The sequence below is a fragment of the Jaculus jaculus genome, chromosome 16, assembly GCF_020740685.1.
Source record: "Jaculus jaculus isolate mJacJac1 chromosome 16, mJacJac1.mat.Y.cur, whole genome shotgun sequence".
NCBI lineage: Eukaryota > Metazoa > Chordata > Mammalia > Rodentia > Dipodidae > Jaculus > Jaculus jaculus.
This window is the reverse complement of record NC_059117.1, coordinates 60,726,743-60,747,860: the sequence shown is the minus strand read 5'-3', so window position 1 is coordinate 60,747,860 and position 21,118 is coordinate 60,726,743. Positions and strand designations below refer to the sequence as shown.

The 21,118-nt window shown below is 43.7% G+C and overlaps 1 pseudogene; it reads left to right on the top strand.

Moving 5' to 3' along the window:
* The first annotated feature begins 20,530 nt into the window (after nt 1-20,530).
* Nucleotides 20,531-20,639, top strand: LOC123455473 (annotated as a pseudogene).
* Nucleotides 20,640-21,118: the final 479 nt, after the last annotated feature.

The following is a 21,118-nucleotide window of genomic DNA, read 5'->3' as shown; positions in this document are numbered from 1 at the left end:
CCCTAGACCAAGAGTTATTACTAATGGTTTGGGTAGTGGCAGAAGCAGGACAGAAGAGGAAGAAAAATACCTCATGGCATGTAGAGCTCCCACAGCCTAAAGGAGGTAATCCTGGAGAAGTTCAAGGCTTACAGCCAAAAGATGGGTTGAAGCTCTGGCTTTTCTCTTGCTATAGGATGACTTTAGACAGTCTACATGCCATGGTGTGAATTTGAAATGTCCCTCACAGGCTCGTGTTTTGAAAGCACAGTCCCTAGCTGGTGGCTCTATTTTTGGAGACTGGAATTTTTAGGAGGTAGGGGAAGTAGGTCATCTAAGTGCGGACTTGGAAGGTGATACTCAGACTGGGGCTCCTGACACGCTCTCTGTTTCCTGTGTGACACAATGCAGCAGCTGTCCTTGGCTATGGCCACATGCTCCCACTGGCTTGATGTTCTGCCCAAGCACCTGGCGCCAACATCTATAGACCAAATCCCTCAGAAACTGTGATCCGAAGAGAACCTTTCCTCCTGTAACTTGCTTCCATCAGGAATTTTGGTCAAAACAACAACATGAAAGTAACTAACCACTTGCCTCTCTGACCTTCAGTTTTGTTATTAATATTGTTTTGTTTTGTTTTTGTCCCAGAACTTAACATGTAGACCAGACTACATGCACCAATCCTGTCACAATATTGTGAATACATGTGTGTATCTATTCATATAATTACATAGGATATATACATAGTCTAATTTTCTAATTTTGTGAAATCTCTACATAACACTGGGTAAACAAAAAGACTAAAAGGTCCAATACCTAAGCTCATTCATTTTTGTCATGTGCCAAGTTTAGGAATATTAAAATAACTTTTTTTGCAATTGGATAATTTTTACCAAATCTGGGCTTGCATTTTCTTCCTCTGTCCAGACAAGCCACACCATCTTTCTGTGAATCACACTATTTATTCTCTTGTTCTGAGGAAGCATACAAGGAAAGGTTAGAAGGGGTGTTAGGACAGGAAGCATGGAATAAAAGAGAAGCAGGAGTTCAGGCTGTCACATACTGCTCATTCAAAATGTTATTTCTCTATAATTTGGCTGAGAGCAGTTTAAAAAAAATACCAAAACAAGGACTGTGCACGAAAAAATAGAACAGACAAAGAAAGGGTGAGGAAGCCCCCGAGGATGAATGTGTTTCCAAACTGACACAGCTGAGGTCTTCATGGCATGTTACCCCAAAGCCACGCATGCTTTCCTGGCTTTGTGCACAAGCCTGTTTACCGCATGGAGTTTCACACAGCACCTAACAAAGCACTTCACACATAGCAAAAAGTCAATAAATATTTGTCCAATGAATAGTCCTTCCATTAAAGCTGAAAACACTGAGCGCTGGCTGCAAACATCCCTCTCTTTCTGTGAAAAGATTGGATGGCTCAGAGGAGGGCTGAGCCATTAAAACAACACTGAGAATGCTGCCCAGGTCTGAGGTGATTAATTGCCATCCTGTTTGCTCTGGCCCGACCAGACACCGAAGCCCTTCTCGGAGCTGCATAGTTAGTGTGAAGCCATAGACAAGCTGCCTAAAAAGTATCCAGAGATGTATTTTTAATCTGCACCAAGAGTCAGGATTCTTGCTCTTGTGCACAGTCTAATTGGTACTCAGGGTCTTTTTAATTGATGTATCTGTTCTCTCTCACTTGCTTCTAAAAATATCAGGGAAATCCTTTACCTTAAATATTTTAAATATTTATTTATTGTGTGTGTGTGTGTGCCGTGTGTGGAGGTTAGAGGACCATTTCAAGGTGTCTGCTTCCACCTTCCTTGAGACAGCGTCTCTTGCCATCGCAGATGAACTGTCAGGCTGCAAACAAGCACAAGACTTGCTGACCCGCGAGCTCTGGATTCTCCTGCCCAGCCGCCCATGGTCGTAGGCACCCTGGGCTCACAGATGCACATGCCATTTTGCATCAGGCTTTACATGGGCACTGGAGAATTATACCTGGGCTGGCAGGCATTGCCAGCAAGTGCCTTTTAATAGCTGACCATCTCCTCAGCCCTTTAAATTTAAAAAAAAAAAATTATTGGGCTGGAGAGATGGCTTAGCAGTTAAGCGCTTGCCTGTGAAGCCTAAGGACCCCGGTTCGAGGCTCAACTCCCCATAACCCATGTTAGCCAGATGCACAAGGGGTGCATGCATCTGGAGTTCGTTTGCAGTGGCTGGAGGCCCTGGCATGCCCATTCTCTCTCTCTGCCTCTCTCTCTCTCTCTCTCTCTGTCACTCTCAAATAAATAAATAAAAATGAACAAAAAAAATTTTTTAAAATATTTATTTCATTAGTTTTTCATGCTGTGGATTGAATTTAGAGGCTTGCACATGCTGGACAACACTCTGTTAATTATGCCTCCAGCCCTTTTTAAAATTCATTTTTAGTCCTTTTTTTTCTTTTTCTTTTTTTTTGTTAAATAGATAATCCTGATTCAATATATTAAACACTATCATAGATAGTAAATAACATTATGATATTATAGATACTAAAATGCAGCTATTAAATAAGTTTTATACATAAAGTGTGGTGCAGGATGACATCAGTTTGAGGATTTAAATCAGGGGACCCAGGAAGCCATGGCTCTTAGAGAAATTTCTTGTTAGGCTATACCCAAGGTCAGGTTTCCTAGAAGTAGAGCCTGGGAGGAGATTCCCATTTGTGTGATTTACTGGGAAAGTAGTTGGTCCCACAGGAAGTAGGACATGCTGAAGGAAAGGAGCCAGGCAAGGAAGGATGTGGTCTCAGCTGGAGACTGCCACAGCCTGATCCCTGGGGGACAATTCAAAACACAAATGAAAGGCAAAGTTTGATTCCCCACGTCAGTCGGTCATTGGCTGGGGGCTGTCCCTGTAGGGATTGAAGGCCACAGCCTTGCAGAGGTCAGATGGTAACAGTTTGGCTGGAGGCAATTGTCCAAGAAGGAAACAGCTTAGAGGCAACAACAGCCCAGCTGCCATGGACAGTGGGAGTAGATAAGGGTTCTGGGCAACCAGAGCCCCACTGCAGGGCTCCTTTCAATTGGTAAAAAGCACCCGTGACTCTTTCAGAAGTGAAAAGGGAAAAGAATTCTCGGAGGGAGGGAGAGAGAGAGAAAGAGGAAGAGAATTCTAGAAGCTCATGTATTTCAGTATTTCCTATCTTTGAAAATAGAATTCCTATTCTTTATGAATATTCTTTGTTTGAAATATGTTAGAAACAGAAATTTTAACCTCTCATTCTTTAGAGTTTTTTTTTTTAATTATATTTTTAAAAGCAATTGATGAATGTGGGAAAATTGCCTACGCACTAAAGAATGTTGCTCAAATTAGTACTCTTGAAGGAAATTGTAAAAGCTAATAATATTTGCAGTGCACAGACAGAACTGGCAACTTTAGTTTGCATATCCAAGTTTTCAGTTAATCTTAGGAAGCAAATGTTCAAATTAAAAAATACAGTTTGGTTGCTAATGAAGGGTGACAAGTAACACCTTACCAGATATGAAAGGAGAAAATGTTTCTCAACACCAAGAACACATTCTATAGTTGTGGGTGTCTAGAAAATTCTACTAGCTTGAGTGGGTTGTCACATGAAACTCATTACTTGGGTACAGTGGGTGGCAATTATTTCTGTATGAGGAAAAGTGCTTCATCAAGGGGTAGACAGGCAGGCTCTCCCCTAGCTAGTGCATGTGCATACTCATGTCTTCCTAAGTGTCACTTTATATCCATATGTCTGCTACCTCTGAAATGGAAGTAGTGTTTCTGGCCTAAATGAGGGTAAGGGAAACAGATTAGGATCCATACCACTTTTACATGCAGAAGGGATGAAATTTGCCAAAATTACACATTATCTTTGCTCTGTTTAAATTACAACGATTCCTATATTACAAGTTGCCTCTAAAGTTATTTATATATATATTTCCCACTTTGACACTAAAGATTGCCCTAAATGCACACTCAAGCAAAGAACAAAGGTTGACCTGGTGATTCTTCTAGCCTGAGGCTAATTGTTCAACTGTCCTTTATAAATGGCAGTGGCCTCAGCCACATTCACAGGGCCAGCCAACATAAATCATCATTCTTAGGATAACTACTTAGGATAAACCCTGTGCATCCATTTTCACCAAGGAGGGTACACTGAGCACAGGGTCGCAGGCAGCTTCTCCCTCAGAGGATGGAGGGAAGTCGGTGGAGCAGACTTAGGGAGGAGGACAGGGCAAGGAGGAACTGGAAGTGTGTCCCTGTAACACCCTTCTCTTCCAAGACACACTGTTCCCTCCCTCCCACTGTTTACATGGGCATATTTTATTCCGGCTGTTTTCAGCTATGCAAAACACCTTTACATTATGACAACTCTTTCACAAGTTAAAAGATCCGGCCAACGGGTCACGGACGGTGTCATCTTAACACGCAGGAGGTGGAGGCAGGAGGATCATGTGGGCTACATAGTGAGATCTTGTTTCTACAAACACGAACAAACAAAAACAACACTAACCCGTTCAGACTGATATCAAAATGTCAATCTCACATCCAGGGGACCAAGAGTGTTTGAAGAGATGTGTTATTTCTCACAGAGACACAGAGAAACCGTAATTAATTTACTTCTTGTTGCCACTTGTGCTGCTACTGTCTGTCTTGGTGAGCACGTGCGCGCGCGCGCGCACACACACACACACACACAAATTCAGTCCTTTCTCTAGCTGCTCCATCTAATAGGGTTTGGATATGTGGTCCTCCTCAGGTTCAAGGGTAGTACACTTAGTCCCCAGTTGGTGGGGCTATTGGGAGGTTGTGGCACCTTTAGGAGGCAGGCTCCCATTCCCCAGGGAGGGAAGACGCCCCCCCCCCACCATGGTGCTGGGCCCCCGTCATGGGGCTGAGCAACTGTAGACCGCAGCTTCAGCCGCTGCAAGCGCCAGCAAAGCTAAGTCCTCCCGCCCTCCAGTCGTTCTCCCGGGTGTTCGGCTACAGTGACACAAAGTGACTCATGCAAGGGGCCGGGCACCGGCATGTGCCCAGGAGGTACTGCTAGAGCTGACCACGGCAGGGTGTTAAGTGGGGCGGAAGAGGGGCGCCCAGCCCAGCTGAGGGGCAGTGCGACTGCACGCGTAACTGGGGTTTCACGGGAGACTCCCCGATTAGATCCAAGTGAGAAGAGTCTCATTGACAGAATTGGGAAGGAGGGGATAGCGCGGTGCATAGAAGACAATCCCAACAGCCAAAATCAAAGCTGCCAATGTAGCTTGGCACGCACATGGGGTGATTAGGAAACTGAAGGCGTTGAAGAATTTGTAGGGAAGATTAAGGGCGTGGCAGTGTAGAAGGAAGACCTAGCAGACCATGTGAGATGGGATGTGATCCAGTCTTGTTTCAGTAGATCACTGGGGCAGCTATGTGGGGGAGTGGGCAAGGAAGATGAGAGGCGAAAGCTTGAATTGACGTGTTAGCAAGGAAAGACAGAAAGAAATGCATTTGAGAAATATGTAAACTCCATATCCTTGCTCAAATTTCACGGCCTTGGGCTGGAGAGATGGCTTAGCGGTTAAGCGCTTGCCTGTGAAGCCTAAGGACCCCGGTTCGAGGCTCGGTTCCCCAGGTCCCACGTTAGCCAGATGCACAAGGGGGCGCACGCGTCTGGAGTTCGTTGGCAGAGGCTGGAAGCCCTGGCGCGCCCATTCTCTCTCTCCCTCTATCTGTCTTTCTCTCTGTGTCTGTCGCTGTCAAATAAAATAAATAAATAAAAATTTAAAAAAAAAAATTTCACGGCCTTACACTCTAGCATCCCCAGGATACTAGTCTACTTTGAAACGCCACTGCTCTCTCTAACTTTGCCTCTAGCAGTCTCTCGCCATAGTGGTACTTATCCTGTCTGTGGCTCGTTCACGGATTTCCATCAACCTCGGTGGTGGTTTGATTCAGGTGTCCCCCATAAACTTATGTGTTTTGAATGCTGGGTCCCCCTGCTGGCATATAACAAATGCAGGAAAGAAAGGGTTATTGCATTTGCAACATGGATTTGGTTTTTGGAAATGACCATGGGCAATGTGAAGCAGGCTTGCTCAATTGCCTGCATGGAGGCCTGATGGAGCCATGATGATGAACTGTGGGCTCCAGTGGAGACCCAGGGGAGATGCCAGGACTGTGGGATGGCTGCCAAGGAGAGCTGCTGGCATCAGATGAAGTTTCACAAGACTGTGAGTAGCCTAGCTGGAGGGGCAGAATTGGAACCCCAGAGACTCATCACTGTTAGAATTATTTGGCTTGGACATTTATCGCTGGTTATAGTTGTCAGACTTGGAGTTACAGAGTTTGATTTTGCCTTGTTTGTTTTAAATCTTATACTGGTTGGATATTTCTTTGCTATGTCCAATGCCATGTCTTGCAGTGCGAACATTCATTCTGTGCCATTATGTTTTGTTTTTGTTTGTTTGTTTTGTTTTTTTCCCAGTATTACAGTTTAGTTTAAAAGACCTTGGACTATGGGGATATTTGAACACTGTTGAGATTGATTTAAAAAAAAAAAAAACTTTTAAAGTTGGACTGAATGCATTGCAATTTATATCATGGATGTTTATCTGTTTTGGGGGCCAGGAAAGAATGTGGTGATTTGAGTCAGGAGCCCCCCATAAACTTACGTGTTCTGAATGCTGGGTCCCCAGCTGGTGGCTATTTGGGAATAGAAGTCTCCTGGAGGCAGTGTATTGTTGGAAGCGGGCTTATGGGTGTTTTATCCAGCTTCCTCTTACCAGTGTTTGACATACTCTCCTGCTGCTACTATTGTCCATCTGATGTTGGCCATGAAGTGATGTCCACTCTCTCCTCATGCCATGTTTTTCCCTGCCTTCATGGAGCTTCCCTTCAGTTCTGTAAACCAAAATAAACCCTTCCCTCCCATAAACTGCTTTGGGTTGGGTGCTTTCTACCAGCAGCATGAAGCTGACTGCAACAAGCTCTTATTCTGTACCAGGCACAGTTTTAGACACATCTGTAAGAAAAATTTTTTAAATTCTTGCTTTCAGAGTTTACAGGCAATAACTGATAGAATATACAGTCCCATCACATAGTGTTTGAGAAGGGCTGTGAAATAAAAACAAAAAAACAGTTAAGCAAAGCTAGAGAGAGAGAATAGAGATTAAAGGAATTGAAGTTCCTGGGGCTAAGAATGGGTTGTAATTTTAAATAAAAGTAAAATTTTACACATGTGTAATTTCCACACTGGGAAGGCTGAGACAGGAGGATCACTAGGTAAAGGCCAGCCTGGGCTACATAGTGAGACCAACCTCTTGCCTCCCCCCTCAAAATAAAATGAAATTTGAGCAAAGATTTGGAGTTTACACTGTTAGCTTTCTAGGGGGAAGTGCATCTCAGGCTAAGAGACTAGCCATGCAAAGGCCTTAAATGCAACATTGCACCCATCAGTGTTCGTGGAAGACCAAGGAGTGTGGCTGGCCTGGAGGAGGGCGGCAGGAGGCGGGCTGGGGCAGTAAATCACTGCTGACCATTGTCCCCTCCTGTGCACTTAGAGTTTTCTGAGTGAAATAAAAAGTCACTAGAGGGCTGGAGGGATGGCTTAGCAGTTAAGGTGCTTTCCTACAAAGCCAAATGATCCAGGTTCGATTCCCCAGGACCCATGTTAGCCAGATGCATAGGGAACGCACGCGTCTGGAGTTCAGTTGCAGCTGCTGGAGGCCCTGATGCTCTCTCTCTCTCTTTCTCTATCAATAAATAAGTAATAAAAATAAAATATTTTTTTAAAAAACATTAGACACACATGCAAAACAAAACAAGCAACTTAAGGGTCAAAGGATTGACTTGGTGGGTGTTATTAGTTACTTTACTTGTCTCATTGCTGTGACAAAATGCCTGTCAACAGAAAGTTAAGGAAGGAAGGAAGAGGTTATTTTGGCTCATAGTTTGAGTGTGTGGGGGCGTTGAAGTCTATTATGGAAGCAGCAGTGTGAGACATGTGATCACATTGGACCCACAGTCATGCCGTGGAGAAAGTTGAATGTTAATGCTCGGCTTGTATCCTCTTTTTTCTTAAGTCTGGGCTTCCAGCCCACAGGATGGGATTTTCAGTCTTCAGTTAAATTGTTCTGGAAAAGCCTTGGCAGACATATCTAGAGGTGTGTTTCCATGGAAATTCTAAATCCCTGGTAAACTGGCCATGAAGATTCCCATCACAACACTCGCTGCAGAGCAAGGTGAGGTGGAAGCTGGGATGCTGAGTGGGAAACTGAGCGCCGGGCGAGTGGACATAGGCTGCATGGCCTCATAGACTCAAGTGTTTTCTTTTTTTTAAAAGATTCATTTTTTTAGTTATTTGAGACACACACAGAGAGAGAGAGAGAGAGAGAGAATGAGTGCACTAGGGCCTCTAGCCACTGCACACAAACTCCAAATGCATGCGCCACCTTGTGCATCTGGCTTATATGGGACCTGGAGAATCGAACCTGGGTCCTTAGACTTCATAGGCATGCACCTTAACCACTAAGCCATTTCTCCAGCCCCTGCCTCAAATGTTTTCTTAAAATTGAACTTCTTACTTAAGTCCCCAGCAAGCAGATCCCTGCTTAGGGGCCGTGTCACTCGGGGGGAATGGATCTGAAGTCCAGCCCAAAGGTGTGACAAGAACAGTTTGAGCACTGGCTGTTCGTGCTGTTAGTGTGGGCTGGCTATTTGATGGCATCTCTCTGCTTGGATCTATGAAAGGGAGCTGGCTTCTTCCATCATTGATAGTGCTCCCCTGGACTCTGTAAGCCTGAGATAAAGCCCCTTCCTCCCACAAGCTGTGTCGGGCGGGATCTTTGTCCCAGCAGTGCGGAGCTGACTTCATATATCCAAGTCTCCTACTAACTCCAGGCTTTACTTGAAGAGAGGTTGAAAGCACTCCACATTGGCAAGTAGATAGCTTTGAGGTTGGACAGCTCAGGATCACAAGGTCAGTGACACTGTCCCATTAGGTGTGTGGCAGTGGGCACTTTCCTAATCTCATTGTGGTATGATTTACTTATCTGAAAAATTTCTCAACACCAAACTTTCTAAGGTTGTTGAGCTCATTAAGTTAAGCTATGCCTATGAACCTCCCAGTTCATACACGGTGCGTCCTCACAAACTGCAACCCCAATACAAATCTAGTCTGGATAGTAGCCAGTGGCTGCGGCTGTGCTCTGAGTACTCTGGGCTTTTGCTGCCTCAACTGCAGCGTTTAGACTGCTGACACAAGGAGGAGCTGGGACCCTGTTGGAGTTCTGGGGAGCAGTCTGAGCATGTGCCCCAGGCACTTCTGGGTAGGTTAGGTGTTCTCCCTTTCAGTGTGGGGTCTGGAAACCAGGTCCTTGGAGCTGCTGGACAAGCACCCCACTGTGCACTTACCCCAATGCTGCTTGGATCCTGCTGCAAACTGAGGACCACGGCCTTGCTGTTCGGAAGCTGCCCCTTCCCTGAGCGCACTCCTCCTTCTCTGTCTGTGGTCCTGCCGGGCTGCCTATTGCCACTAAGACGCTATATTAACAAGGCTGTATGACTTTACTACAAATTCATTTCAGCCTTAATCTCTTAGGCAAGCCCAGACATACACTTCTACCTCTCTCCACATCAAATAAACCTGCTCTAGAATATACTCAAAGCAACACAGTCCCAGCAGCTCGCTGTTGCCCGCCCTGATTGCTAACCTTGACTTTCCTGTCACTTCCTCTGTTCCCCGCTTTAGTACTGAAGAGAGCTCTTTGGGGAAAGCTCCCTGGATGTGCCATTTCACAGGCAGCATTTCACTGACCACCCCGGTAGCACTGCCATGTAGAACCGGTGTGAGCTTGGCCTAGTAGATGTGGAACTGAAGTAACCAACTCAAGTGTGCCAATCAGGACATCCAAGTGAGCAGCTAGGACTGCAGAGGGGCTGGCGGCCCATCGGTGGTGGCGGCTGCGGTGGCAATGAGACTTCTCTTGCTTCCTGTGACTATGTAGCCCTTTAATGCTTCTCCTCTGCACAGGCAGTTGGTTTTGCTCAACACTTCCAGCATAATCTTTACCACCACCTCTATGCCAGTCCCAGTATCTCTGGCTGAGTGCCCCCCCCCCATTCTGGGTCCCAGCCCATGAGAGCCCACCCAGTTAAAGAGATAGTGGTATTAGCTGAGAGTACGTGCTCTCCAAGGGCTGAGTCCCAGATCTCTGGGTCCCTCCTCTAAGCTGCCATCTTGTAGTGAGGCAAGTCTCTTCCCTTTGTGTCCCTGTCCTCAGAATGGTGGCTTCCTCCCACGGTCAGTACCTCCATGATTCTTCCCACCCTTTTTTTTTTTCCATGTGGTCCTCCAAGCTTTGCTAAGCTGTGTACTCTTTGGTCAGTTAAAAAAAATGTGGTGAGGACTGGAGGGCCGGCTTAACAGATAAGGCATTGTCTGCAAAGCCAAAGGACCTTAGTTCGATTCCCCAGGACCCATGTAAGCCAGATGCACAAGGTGGTGCTTGTGTCTGGAGTTTGTTTGCTTGCAGTGGCTAGAGGCCCTGGCATGCCCATTCTCTCTCTCTCTCTCTCTCTCTCTCTCTCTCTCTCTCTCGTCTGTCTGCCTCTCTCCCCACCTCTTTCAAATATATAAATAAAAATAAAATAACCAAAAAATTTTTCTAAATGTCGAAGAACAGGAGGTGTGAAGACGGAAGAACCATAGGGTGAACAGAAATATCCTGACGGCCAGCACCCACCTCAGACCAAATTACCCTACAGTGAACACCACAGACCCTACTGAGGAGGGCCCTCAGAGAAATGGAGACCAGAGGTGAAGAGATACAAGACTATAACCTATGTAATATATATCTGTATTAAAAAAAATATCTGGTGAGGCTTCTGTTTTCTGACTGGTCCTGAGGAGATAGTTGGCACCAAGCTGCTCTGGCAACTGTTAACTGACTCCAAGTCTGGAATCTTCCAGCCTCTCCCACCTTCTTTCTTCTAGCTCTTACCTCACTGTTTGCCAAATTCAGATTAGTCTCTAACAGGGAGTCCCAATTCCTTTCTTCCTTCTCACTGGCAATGCCAAGGTCCACTCTGTGGTCTTCATGAACTTCTTCTGGTTCATGCGCTTGACTTGATCTCTTAGCCTGTAACTGTCTTTTACCACGTCTTAGTTTAAGCGATGTTCCAAACCTGATTCCTGCGTGGTCTCCCCCAGACACATTTATGAAGATGGCGTTCCTGTGGTCCATGGAAACTCAGATTCCTTCACTTGCCTTGGAGGACCTCTAACGGTCTATCCCCAGTGTACCTTTCTGGTCTTTCTTTTAACAATATCCTTTTATGCACTAATTGTGGATTGCAATCTGTCAAAAGCAGAGAAGGAAACAGTAGTGGGAAGCATAAGATGTTAAGTTGTGGTGGGTACACAAATGTCTTATGCACCCATCCAGTGAGTCCTGAAGAGGGCCTTCAAAAGCTGTTCTGAGTTCCAGTGACAGACTGGGTCTTTACACAGTCACCAGGGACACTGGATGCAGGCTTGAGGTGGAGGGGTGTGGCCTTGCTCAAGCAGATCTGGCCTTTGCCAGAGCCTCACTGGGAGGCTTTCAGAAGCCTTAGACACCTGGACTTTTGTTTTGAAAAGGGAGTCTGGGCAGCCTGCCATAGTGTTCTCTACAGATTCATATACATTACCACTTCTGTAAACCAAGAGAGGCAACACACCATGCTGCATGTTTTTACTCGGTCCCCAGCTTGATCCACACTGAGGCAAAGATTACACATGTTGAAATCCTACCTGTCTTTCCAATATTATCTTGAAAAATAGCATTACTAAAACATGATTCACATACTAGAGCATTCACCTATTTAAAATTCAAGATTCAGGACTGGAGAGATTGCTCAGTGGTTAAAGGCGCTTGTTTGCGAAGCCAACTGGCCTTGGTTCAGTTTTGCAGTATCCATGCAAAGACACACAAAGAATCCATGTAAATGCACAGTGGTACATTTGTCTGGCATTTGTTTGCAGTGGCAGGAGGCCCTGACATGCCCTTTCTCTCTCCCTCCCCTCTCTCTTGCTTTCTCCATCTCTCTCTTTCTCTCTCTCTCTCCCAAATAAGTATTTTAAAAAGTAACAAAATAGAGCTGGAGAGATGGCTTAGTGGTTAATGCACTTGCCTATGAAACCTAAGGATCCAGGTTTGATGCCACAGAAGCCAGATGCACAGATGCTTCTGGAGTTTGCAGTGGCTAGAGGCCCTGGTGTGCCCATTCTCTCTCTTTCTCTCTCTCTAAATAAGAAAGTAAATAAGTAAATAAATAAATAAAATTCAAAAGTCAGGCTGGGGAGATAGCTTAGTGATAGAATGTTCACCTTGCATGTGTGAGGTTTCATCCTCAGTACCATGCACACTGCATGCTTGTACAAGCACACACACAAACACACACACACACTATATTAAAGCTCAATGGTACAGCTCAGTAATCTTTGTATACTCCTAGGTATGGGCACCACCACCTCCGCTGGTTTTAGAACACTTTAACCACCTCAAAACAAGCTCCATACCTTTAGCTCCCATCCTCTTCTCCCCTCCCCCAGCTGTAAGCAACCATCAGTCTATTTCCTATCTCTGTTTCCCTATTCTGGATATGTCAGAAAGATGGACTTATAAGTATCTTCTGTGTCTGGCTTCTCACACTGAACTCTAATGTTTTCAGGATCCATCAATACCTTACTATACATCTACACTCCATTTCTTTTTTGATCATATATTTCATTGCATGGATGTACTGCATTTGTTCAACTATCGTTTGAGTTGATGGGCGTGTGCACTGGCTTTACCCTTGGGGTATCATGAGTGGCACTGTTATGAAAGTTTATGTGGACATTCGTGTTCTCTTCTCTTGAGTATGAACCAACTTGACAGCTTAAGATAAGTATGTTTAATTATTTCAGGGACCTGTCAGATGTTTCTCCAATGTGGCTGCTTTGGAAATGCCACTTTTTCTGTACTGCACATCTGCCTCCAAGTCCTTTCTTCCCACACAATTACATGCCTCTGATTATTGGATCTTAGCCCTTTTCATACTTGGCCTTGCTACAGTGGGCATTTCTATTTCTATTGGTATCCTTTTTCCCTTCTTTTTTTTTTATTTTTTGAGGTAGGGTTTCACTCTAGCTCAGGATCTCCTGGAATTCACTATGTAGTCTCAGGGTGGCCTTGAACTCATGGTGATCCTACCTCTGCTTCCTGAGCACTGGGATTAAAGGCATGCGCCACCACGCTCGGCTTCCTTTTTCCCTTCTTGAATGACACCCACCTTTTTTTTTTTTTTTTTCAAGAGAAAGAGAGAGAGAATTGGTGCCCCAGCGCCTCCAGCCACTGCAATCGAACTCCAGGCATGTGCACCATCTTGTGTGCATGCGTGACCTTGCAAGCTTGCGTCACCCTGTGTGTCTGGCTTATGTGGGAGTTGGAAAGTTAAACATGAGTGCTTAGGCTTTGAAGACAAGTGCCTTAACTGCTAAGCCATCTCTCTAGCCTGACACTCAACTTTTTTTAAAAAATTTTTATTAACATTTTCCATGATTACAAAATATATCCCATGGTAATTCCCTCCCTCCCCACCCCCACACTTTCCCATTTGAAATTCCATTCTCCATCATATTACCTCCCCATTACAATCATTGTAATTACATATATACAATATCAACCTATTAAGTATCCTCCTCCCTTCCTTTCTCTTCCCTTTATGTCTCCTTTTTAACTTACTGGCCTCTGCTACCAAGTATTTTCCTTCTCACGCAGAAGCCCAATCATCTGTAGCTAGGATCCACATATGAGAGAGAACATGTGGTGCTTGGCTTTCTGGGCCTGGGTTACCTCACTTAGTATAATCCTTTCCAGGTCCATCCATTTTTCTGCAAATTTCATAACTTCATTTTTCCTTACCGCTGAGTAGAACTCCATTGTATAAATGTTGACACTCAACTTTTAATGGAATCATCCATCCTACACTCTCAGGCTACTGGTCTGGCTAGGGAACATATCCCATCACTGCCGTCACTGGGGACATGGAGGGGCGACAATACAACCTCTCTCAGGCAAGATTGACATCAATTCTGGGACTTTGCTTCAACTGCTGAGCAAAGACTATTTTGGGGGGAGTCCCTATACTGGTGACATGCAAGCCTGAAGCTCTTGGTGGCCTCATTTACCACCACAAGGTGAGAACTTCCCTGTGAGTGAAAGTGCCAGAGTACCTGGTAACTGTTCCACCCCTGAAATTTACACCTGGAATATCCCTTAAATGGACCTGTCAATTCTGAAAGCAGAAGTTCTTGGGAAAACATTCTGTCACTTATAATGCAGAGTCCTTGTCAATATGTGCAAAGCTACTATTAGGTGACCCTGAGTGAGGGAAGACGTTTGAGTGACACCATTGGATGGTCACTCCAGCCATTTTGCATGAGTGTCCAAGTTACTTTATGTTCCTAGAGTCACTGGGAAACACATGGGCGCTTCTGTCATTTGTGATGCAAAGTCATAACTAGTCGAGTGACTGACAGTGTATTTTCTCTCCCATTGCACTTTGAGCATGTGAAGGTAGGGGTTGTATCTTGGTCATTTTGGTGCAGTGCTGGCTTCTAGAAGTTGCTGAGAGATAGCTGTTGAGTAAGTGGGAGAATGTGAAGCAAGTTGTCTTGCTGTGCTTGGCAGAACAGCCTGTGCTCTGTGGCCATGAACAGGGCTTTCTCCTCATGCAGAAAGAGGACGGCCATGTTTGTGTAGACTGTTTTCCCTAAGATTCAAGGCTGAGTAAAGCAATCTTACTTGAGAATTAGAGTATCAATCAAAGAACATTAATTCCTCACTTTCAGGACTTAGCAGAAGTTCTCCTTGCACACTCATGAGGAGAATTGGGCCATGTTGGTTCTCATGGAGCTGCAGTTGAGCTTTGGAAATAGGTCATCTGCCACTGTAGGTTGTTAATTTATTTCTCCATAATTGACTTTTGGGATATGGAAATGAAGATTTTTTCTTAGTTACTTAGGAAAAGAAGTTTGGGTTTTGATTTCAACTCAAATATATAAAACAAAATTATTTAAGAAACAAGTAGGTGGTTTCATAAGGAAGGTTATGTGATGGAATAAATTCAGATATTGGAGAGGATACATGTAGCAAAAAAGGCATCTTGAATAATGAGAACATCTGGAGTGCAGATTCTGAAAGTTTTTTGGTAGTATCATTTGCATTTTAAATGTTGAATAATAAAACAGCAGCTATGGGCTGGAGAGATGGCTTAGCGGTTAAGCGCTTGCCTGCGAAGCCCAAGGACCTCGGTTCGAGGCTCTATTCCCCAGGACCCACGTTAGCCAGATGCACAAGGGGGCGCACACATCTGGAGTTCGTTTGCAGTGTCTGGAGGCCCTGATGCACCCATTCTCTCTCGCTCTCTCCCTCTTTCTGTCTGTTGCTCTCAAATAAATAAATAAAAATAAACAATTAAAAAAAACCCATCAGCTATTCATGCATGTCTTTATGTAGCCTGACTTAGAGCATGCATTATGACCTTACCAGGAAGCTGACATGTTTTGAAGTAACACGCCCACCTCTACCCTAGGCATACATCATGGAGGGCACGATGAGGCCACGGCTATTGAAAACCTGCAGAAGCCTCTGGACTAGTGTGTGAGGTTCAAGGATGCCACCTTCATGGTTGCCTTTGTTGTGACCGCTCTGTGGACTGACAGGGCAAGAACGCACAGGACATGCAGAAGGGTGTGTCTTTCCTTCCTCGTCAGATTACGGCTTCATTTCTTATCGACGTGTTAGGGGCTTGTTCTCTGGAAAGTAAATGCCCCAGGAGAATGGGAGAATATGATCTAATCCTAATGACTCATTCAAGACATTCCTTAAAACAAGGGAGTGTTCCCTAAAATAGATGGGGATTTTCATTTGAGGGCAGAAGCTTTTCCCTCCTAACTCTTAGTCATAGGTCCTTCTGTCTCCTCTGTCCTCCCTTCCCATTCTCCCATTCTGCTTCCATAGTCACATTGTAAAAACACTGAGGAATATGTGTCATATGCCTCAGTATCAAAACATTTTTCTCTGTGCATCTGACTCAAGGTTGGTTTTCTTTCTCTTTCTCTCGTTCCTGTTCTCCTTTTCCTCATCCTTCCTCTTCCCTTCTCCCCCTTCTCTCTCCCCCTACCTATAGCTATCTCTTTCTTCCTCTTTCACTTCTTTTTATTCCTTTCTCTTTATGAAACAGAGTTTCATTTTGTAGCCCAGGCTGGCTTGGAACTCACTATGTACCCTATGCTGGCCTTGAACTTGCAATGTTCCTTGCCTCAGCCTCCCAAATGTTGGGATGTCTGGTGTGTGTCTATATGCACAGCTAGGGCTGGCATTTGCTTTTTTAAAAATATTTTTATTTATTTATTTGAGAGAGAGAGAGAGAAAGGCAGATAAATATAGATATGAGAGAGAATGGGAATGCCAGGACCTCCAGCTATTGCAATTAGACTCCAGAAGCATGTGCCACCTTGTCCATCTGGCTTACGTGCGTCCTGGGGAATTGAACTGTGTTGCTTTGGCTTTGCAGGCAAGTGCCTTAACCACCAAGCCATTTCTCCAGCCCCGGGGTTGGCATTTGCTGTTGATAAAAGTATTCAGAAGTTCAGTGCTGCTTATGAAGCATGTCGAAAGGTACACTCTTTTATCCAAAGTGATGGTTGAGAGCCTGTTGGCTACTGCTCTTGGGAAAGGAGAAATCTCATCCAATTGGCTTCATGCCTGCCCCAGAGGCTATTTTCTAAGTAGGGCTCCATGGTCATTCTGTTCCCACAAGGTTTGAGGAATAATGCCTAATTACCTATGCTACCAAGACTTTGCTTTTTAACTATTTCTTATGTATTTCTCAAATGGACTTTAGCCTTCTTTCTAGTTATTTTCACATCAGCTTTGTGTCTCCCTCCCACTAAGTACTCAAGAATTACAAAGTCTTTTCACACTTAAATTTTTTTAAATATATATTTATGAGAGGCAGGGAGAAAGAGAGCAAGTGAGCACACCAGGGCCTCCAGCTGCTGCAAATAAATTCCAGACACATGTACCGCTTTGTGCATCTGGCTTTTGTGGGTCCTGGGAAATTGATCTTGAGTCCTTGGCTTTGCAGGCAAGCTGCTTAATAACTAAGCCATCTCTCTAGCCCCTTTTCACACTTTTGACTTTCAATTTCCCTTGGAATATTGGGTATAGTGTGGTTAAAAATCTTCATCTGCTCTGAAGTTCCCTAATGCTTCTTCTGTGCTTAAGTATCAAATGCACTTAATTTTCTGGTCTAAATTGTAAAGCTGGTATTATTTAGCATTATTTGAGATGTGTGTCACAGGCAGAGATAGCAGGAAATAGTAGCCTGATGTCCTAAGTACAGGAATTAAACACTCAGGAATCACAACAAACCTGACATTAATTGAGAAGTTACCTTTCTATCATTTTGCTTCATATGACTCTTGTTTAAAAGGCAGATAATATTGTTTGGGAGTCAGGGAAAGTGTACTGGGGATGTAGTTATGATGCTATTTAGATAAATAATGTAAGGACAGTGGTGACGCTTATAATGGACTGTTACATGAAAAGTGCTGTTGGAGTTGTGTTGCCTGTTGTTAAGGGTGAAATATTCTAGGGTTCTGAGCTAGGAGTCTGTGAGTAACAATACTGGGGGTCCTGAAGTCAACACTTCGAAGGTGGAAGCAGGAGGATCACAGGACGGAGGCCAGCTTGGGTTGTTTAGTGAGTTTAAGGGCAGCCTGGGTTACGTAGTGATGCTGCCCCAAAAAGCAAGGGCTGGGCCCAGTAGGATAGAGCTTGTCTAGCATGTGTAGACCCTGTGTTCCATCCTTGGCAACACACACACACACACACACACATTGACAACAATCTTATTCTAAGGGCTTTGGAAACCTAAATAGAATCATCATTTATTCCCATGTAAGGTTTTATGTTCCCTAAGACTGCATATCACTTGTAGTAAGATTATCAGCAAGTACTTTCAAAACCTGGACAAACTTCTACTTAAAAAGTTATACGAATATCTTAAAATTTGAAAGAGAAAATAAAAATTGATAAGAGGAAATAATGCATTGAGGTTATTTTCACTATGTCATTGCCTTTAAATAGCCTTATTGATTTCATTGTATAATGACAGAATATTACAAAATAATTGATATAGTTTAGTCCAGTATATAAAGAGTAGTAAAAGTTAAGACATTTGAGTAATATCTATACTTAATCATAAATTTAAATACTGAGATGAAATTATATAAACATTAAGACAAGGAGAGACATTTACTTGAGTTATGCCTATAATTAAGTATAAATTGAAATACTGGTATATAAACAGGGATTCTTACTGTAATGTAGAATGTTATTGACTACTTCGTGGTTAGGAAACCACAGGTTTATCTGCAAAGTAAGTTGTAATGATTGCCAAGGTCAGTGGTTCATGTTTTAAACAATCTGAGGATATAGTATGTGTTCAGCAAGCTCATGTTTAAAAACATTCATGCAAGGGCTGGAGAGATGGCTTAGTGGTTAAGGTGCTTGCCTGCAAAGCCTAAGAACCCAGGTTTGATTTCCCAGTGCCCATATAAGCCAGATGCATATGGTGACACATGTGTCTGGAATTCCTTTGCAGTGGATAGAGGCCATGGCATGCCCACTATCTCTCTATCTGCCTGTCTCTCTCTTTCTCAATTAAATAAATAAAATGAAATGAAAACATTCATACATATGTATTTCCAGGACAGAGCGATTAGAGAGCATCTTGTCAACTTGCATGCACTTTTATTACAGATTGCTTTTTTACACAAAGGATACATGGCTGATTCAAAACTTGGAAGAGTTCACTAGTGGTTATATGATACCATGACAAGCTCTATCTAAGCTTGGTTAAAAATATTCCCCAGGGAAGTCTTCAAAGCGTGGCACACAGTGACAGCTGGAAGGAAGCTGCTTTATTAATAGCTGGCGATTCTTACGAGCTCCAGGCTGCACACAGCTCTGGATCTACTGAACCCTCAGCCATCTCTAAAGCAAGCGCTTGAAGCTTACAAAAGGAATGTGTTCCTGCAAGTCCCGTTTTATCTTACCCTACAAATGGTAACTTGACGCTAAGCAAACAGAAGCAACATGAAATACATGTATATAAAAAAGCCTTTTCTGATGAAGAGTTCAGTACTTCCTTTTATCAAACTATGACTGTTTTTTTAATTTCCCACTTAGCCTCAATCTCCTGCTTATTTTCTTTCCCATTGGCTTTGTATGTCTCCCGCGGTTCTTTCTTTCTTTCCTTCTTTCTTTCTTTCTTCCTTCCTTTCTTTCTTTCTTTCTTTCTTTCTTTCTTTCTCTCTCTCTTCCTCTCTTCTTTCCTTCTTTCTTTCTTCCTTCCTTTGTTTCTTCCTTCCTTTCTTTCTTTTCTTTCTTTCTTTCTTTCTTTCTTTCTTCCTTTTTTGCCCTTTTCTCCCTCCTTGTATTTACTTTCTTCCCTCTCAGTTCCCCTTTTATCTTCCTGCCAATGTAGAAATCATTACATGAGAATAGAGATAGCCCAGAGAACTAGACCTGAGGTGTGTAACAGAAAATTTACAAATTACCAATTTCCTTTTTGTTTATTCCAGCCATTGCAAGAAATTAAATGTTAACTTTTCAAAGCCATGTCTTAATGAGAAGTATTTTTACATATAACCACTAAGGGTGGAATGCAGAGTGGAATTAAAACAAATTTAAGTTAAGCGTGGTGGCTCACACCTTTAATAATCTCAGCACTAGGGAAGCAGAAGTAGGAGGATCACTGAGAGTTCAAGACCACCCTGAGAGTACCTAGTGAACTCCAGGTCAGACTGGGCTAGAGAGAGACTCTACCTCGAAAAACCAAATAAATAAATAAATAAATAAATAAAAATAAAACAAATTGAAGGTCAGTTTCATTTCTCAAGGGTCACTGATGGCTGTATATAGGATAAGCAATTAGCTCATTTGCTTGAAATATACATACTAGATAATTTTAAAAATTTTTTTGTTTATTTTTATTTATTTGAAAGCGATGGACAGAGAGAGAGAGAGAAAGAGGCAGATAGAGAGACAGAATGGGCCCGCCAGGGCCTCCAGCCACTGAGAACGAACTCCAGATGTGTGCACCACCTTGTGCATCTGGCTAACGTGGGTCCTGGGGAATCAAGCTTTGAACCGGGGTCCTTAGGTTTCACAGGCAAGCACTTAACCACTAAGCCATCTCTCTAGCCCACATACTAGATAATTTTTGAGGAAGTAAATTATATTCTTCTTTTTCTTTTGGCTTTTTTTTTTCTTTATTAGTTGTGTACATACTTAGTGTGTAAACAGCCATGTTGGTACCATTGTTAGCCTCTTCCCTGTCCTCCCTTCTCTGAAGGGACCCTCCTTGTTGGGGATTGTGGGTCATGCATTGTGGGGGTAGCTATCAGTTATGGGGAGGAGGCAATGTGTCTGTGCATAATGTCCCAACTTGTAGCTCTAACAATCTTATCACTTCTCGGCCTTTTAGCTAAGATCAAGTAGAGTATCTGTTCTTATCAGTTTAAAATTATACATTTTTGCTATGGTATACAAACAAGTCTTTTTAAAGTAGCCATATCTCGTGTCTATCACAAATTGTTTAACACAAACAAAGAAATAAAAAAGCAACAAAAACTTAAAAACCAAGGGGCTGGGAGATGACTCAACAGTTAAAGTTGCTTGCTTGCAAAGCTTACCAGCCTGGGGTTCAATTCCCTAGCACACAAGTAAGCCCAATGCGCAAGGTGGCACATGCGTCTGGCGTTCATTTGCACTGACTGGAGACCCTGGGGCGCCTGTTCTCCCTCTTTCTCAGAGGAACTTTGAGCCTGCAGGCGGTAAGCAACAGAAGTCGCAGAGAGACAGGCTTGCTGCCAGTCTGGGTTTAAGGCTGACGGAAAACCATGGGAGCCAAAGCCCCAGAGAACTCACTTTGGGTTTTGATGCATGTGTACCCCGGAGTATGTGTCTCTGTATGTGAGGAGGAGAACTTCTTAAGAGGGGAGGGTTCCTAAGGAACCGAGGAAATGGAGAAAGAAGTACATGAGAACAGACAA